Source organism: Beta vulgaris, chromosome 8 (genome assembly GCF_026745355.1).
Source record: "Beta vulgaris subsp. vulgaris cultivar EL10 chromosome 8, EL10.2, whole genome shotgun sequence".
Taxonomy (NCBI): domain Eukaryota; kingdom Viridiplantae; phylum Streptophyta; class Magnoliopsida; order Caryophyllales; family Amaranthaceae; genus Beta; species Beta vulgaris.
Window position 1 is genome coordinate 34,537,630 of NC_079209.1, and position 4,728 is coordinate 34,542,357.

Genomic DNA, 4,728 nt, shown 5'->3' on the forward strand with positions numbered 1-4,728 from the left:
TAAGGACGAGAATAGGGATGTGAAGGAAAAAGTAAAAGAAAAAGATAGAGCTTTGACGAAGCCAATCAGCTCATATTCAATCTGCTACGAACATCACGAAATTTAAAACTACTAGCACAATCTAAGCGAGCATTTTGCTGATGTTTATAGCAGTAAATATAAATAAGATCACCCGAAGATCACAAATTGCTGCTTCTGCCTATCCTTGTTCGTGTAATAAAGGGTCTAAAGTAAAAGAGCATTACTATGCTACTTACATGATTCCTCATTTAGAGTAATCAAGGCTCTGCAATCATTGCTATGCTTTGCTTCCCTGCTCCCCTTCCTTGCTTCTGCAGTCTGCAACAAAAAAATCTAAACTTCTTGCCAATATGAAAGAAGATAAGGGGAGAGAATAGAATTTGTAGATGTTACAAGATATTTCTAAAGAACTGACGTAATGCCCATAACTAAAAAATAGGGAATGATTTTCTTTCCAGAATATTTCAAAGAAACAAAAGACTAACTGTGGACAAACTCAACTATAGTTGAAATTACAGGTAAGTGTTTTCTTTCCAGAATATTTCAAGAACTTCATGAATCCCAAATAATATATATTATTTATTTATTTAATGAAATTGGAGGATTTAACCTCCTTTTAGCAAATTCAATGAAATAACACAAGCCCAAATATAAATCTAGTGCAAATACAACCTAGAAAACAAAAAATAGCATAAAGTCACAGAAAACCCATTGAATTTCAACAAAATTCCCAAGAATTCACTTAGGTGTTGCGTGAACAAAAGAGGATATGGAAATTAGGGAATTTATGACTTCGTCGGAACTAATTGAATGAGAGTTGGGATTAATCTGGAACTTTTTTCGTTTCATAAACAACAAAATATGAAGAATTTGCTCAAAAGCACCGACCTTGAGTAATTTGCAGAAGAAAATCAACCGATCGAGTATGGAGTTTGCGTCAATTAGCAGCTTGAATTTCCAGAATTTGTGTCCTGTAATTTGAGCATGAACATTAACCTAACCTTGAATATGAAGAATTTGCTCAAAAGACATTAATCTTGAATATGAAATGAATTTGCTCACCACTAGCAAATTCAAGCACGGTGCAAAAACTGCGAGATTACGTTGAGAATTTGCTCACACTCGAGCGAGTATCCAGTACTTAGTGGTTAGTGGTTACCGCTTAATACGTGGTTAAGAGAGAGATCAAAAAAATTGAAAGTAGCGGGTTTAGTTGACATGTGGTGGGCACGTGTTATTAATTCGCGACGCTTTTTATGTGATGCGAAATACTACAACATAAAAAAGCGTTGAGAAAATACGCGATTCATTAATTATATTTGACACTTAAGTAAAGTGTTGAGACAATTGTGTTGAGAAAGTACTCTATTTCTAGTAGTATACAAGTAGAGAATTACCCAAGTATTATCGCCCGTGTGATAACGTATCGACTTATTCAGAATTTTGCAGCGGAAATAAATAACTAATCTTCAAACTTTATGATAAATAAATAAATAAGTATTTAGAAACCAAACAATCTAAATGAGTCTACTCAAACAAACTTAATAAAATATGTTCTTAGTAATGCAGAAAAATGAATTATACTAGTTACACATTCTCGCCATTCCAGATTCCCAATGATGCATATCTGCGAACCTATAAGGTCAATGCTATACTGAATCTGCTCACTAAAATGGATCATCACAGGATCAATAAGGCAAAGTCATGATCACACACACAAACAAAGTACGTAATCAACAAAGTTGAGTACTACATACTAAAACATAAGCATTCCTAACATGACATTAAATAAATAACATGCAGGGACATATAATAATATAAACATATAATATTCTGCAGATAACTTTAACTGGACTAAACTCTAAACATCTTTTTATTACTTTAATGGAATAGTTATTGGAACTGAGTTGTCTTTTCTACTAATGCCTTCACCTACGAAGACGAAATACAGGTGCTACTAGGCACTACAACGCATTTTAGATTGACCTGCAATATCGAGGAACTTTTGCTAACTGAAAAAAAAGGAATGGTGATCAATCCATCTCCTGTAAAAAGCCTTGGGCTACCACCATGTACGCCAACTCTAGACGTGCACCAGTCTAAAGTCTATAGCTATCCTTGTTACACTTTACGTTCTTTACAGTATTACTTGTTATGACACACATACAAGCAACACATAATACAAAGCAAACATGCACATTGAACTCTTTTATCTTAGGATTTCATAAGTGATCACAACTTACAATCCAAGACTTACTTTCTTTTTAATCTCAACTTTCTTATTTGTTGAACCTAGCCAACAATAATCTTACCTTTAAAAAAGTATAATTTATCAACTTACCAAATAAGGCCTACAGTCCTCATCATAAGATAGTGAAAATAATACTTGTAAGGGAATACATGAATAACATGATTCGGTCTCTATAACATATATTAAGTCCTCATGCGAATTAATAAATAAAATTTCCTTTTCATGCTTGCATCAAATATTTCATACAAACATACAATCTAGTACTCATAATAAATCTCAAATCATATGCTTGCACACAGGCATAAAACATGTAAAAATCAAATACTAGAAATCATATATGAACATATAAAGTTCTTATATATGATACTAAAATTTCTTTCTCCTTAAATCATGATACTAATTACATTGCACACATGTATGTACGTACCTTGTGTAAACTAGTAGGCAAGCCACTTTTAATTCTTTAAAGTCTCCTACTGAGTATTCTCCGCCTAGAAATCAATATAAACTAAAATCAAGATTCTAAAATAAAAACAAAGCAACTCTAAAATATTTAAAATCCCCTTTAAATATATTCAAAAGTTGATTTTAATATCAAAACTTCAATTACTTTTAATTCCTAGCATAGTACTACCATACTAGTAATTAAAATTCTTAAAATCCATAAATAAAAATCCTTTATGAAATTCCAGCAACTTTAAAGTCATAAAACCCTCTTTAAACATATATAGACATGATTAAATTCATAATCTAAACAAATCTCATAGTATACATGCTACTATGATTTCTATTAATTAACATCCTAAAAATTCATGCTTTAATGCTTAAAACTTCAATCTAATAATAATAAACAAATCTGAATTTTTATTCTTATAATATATAATATATGTGAATCAAGATTATTTATTAAAACAGTAAATTAAAACCAATAATCATGATTAACATTAAAAAAGCATAAAAACATAGTCTTTAATGAATCTTGAGGAAGAAGAAAAGAAATCAACCAAAGAAACAAAGAACCATGGAAGGAACGAATGAATGCGCCGGAAACATGCCACACAGCAGCAGCAAGGACGCTCTACATGAAGATTCGAAGGCTTTGTGACGTTTCTTGTTGAAGAAGAAATGTTACTTGAACAAGAAGAAAAGATTTGAGAGAAAGAAAACGAAAAAAACGTGAGAAGGGAGAGAGAGAGAGAAAGAGTGCCATGAGATTGGGGTGAGAGGAGAGAGAAAATAATTCTTGTGTGAGGTAAAATAATTGGGTATTAGGATATTTATAAGGAGACTTCCTTTTGGGCTTAGGAAAAAGAATTTGGGCTCAATTAAACTTGATGATGAATAGGATAAATAATTTAGAACTTCTATCGTCAACATGACTCCTTTTCCTTATTCATCTAGGATTTTGGATTCCTCAAGTCCATTAACTAGACCTCTTTTCCAATATAAATTAGTATTTAAAATTTTTATCAAAGCATGGTCAATTAAAATATTTTTTGACTTTCTTAAATCCTTAAAATAATTTCATTTGACTTTTAAAATAGTCAATCCTTTTAAATAATCAAATCATTTTAAAACTAAATTATGTTTAAATATAAATATATAAATACTAAAATATATTTATGAAATCCTTTAAAATTATGGGGGATTACATATAAGAAGAACATTTAACAATTTTGTTCAAAATCATATGATTATATATAATTTATAGGTTTATTTCTAACAAAAAAAAGAATAATTGATTGAGATAACAAAAAACATGTTACAAAATCTGAAGATGCCATTAATATAAAGATAACATGTATCTTTTATTTTTATAACAGTTTTTTCATTAAACCCTTACCTTTACCCTAACCCTAACACCACCCTAACCCTAACCCCTTGGCAGCCTCCAGCCTCCAGCCCCCATCCCTCCCCTTCCCCCACCGCCGCAACACCCCTCCCCCTCCTCCTTCACACAACGCCGACCACAACAAGTGTTGCACAATGCCTTGGTCAACGCCAGATCTCCTTCTTCACTCCTCCTTCAACGCACTAGATCTCATTCTTCCCTCCTCGCAAAGAAATGCAGCCGGCAAATCGCCGGTGAACGAAGAGGGGGTGGGGGAGGGGCTGCGGTCGGGGGTGGGGAGGCTGCGCCGGCCGGGGTGGATGGCAGGGGGTTAGGGTTTGGGTGGGATATGGTTTACATTTAGGGTTAGGGCTTAATGATGGCAAACTCGTAAATAACGCTAACGGTGAGTTAACGAAAGTTAGAAAAATGGCATTTGGTGAACGTTTTCGAATACTCAGGGGTACATGGTGAATTTTTGGAACATTAACAATATATGGTGAATTTTTAAATTTGTCGGAGGTATTTGATGAAGAAACTATTTTTATAATATAAGGTGAACTAAATATAGCTCTAAAAAGCAAAAAATTGTTCATCCAAGGAACAAATGGTTAAGCACGAACTT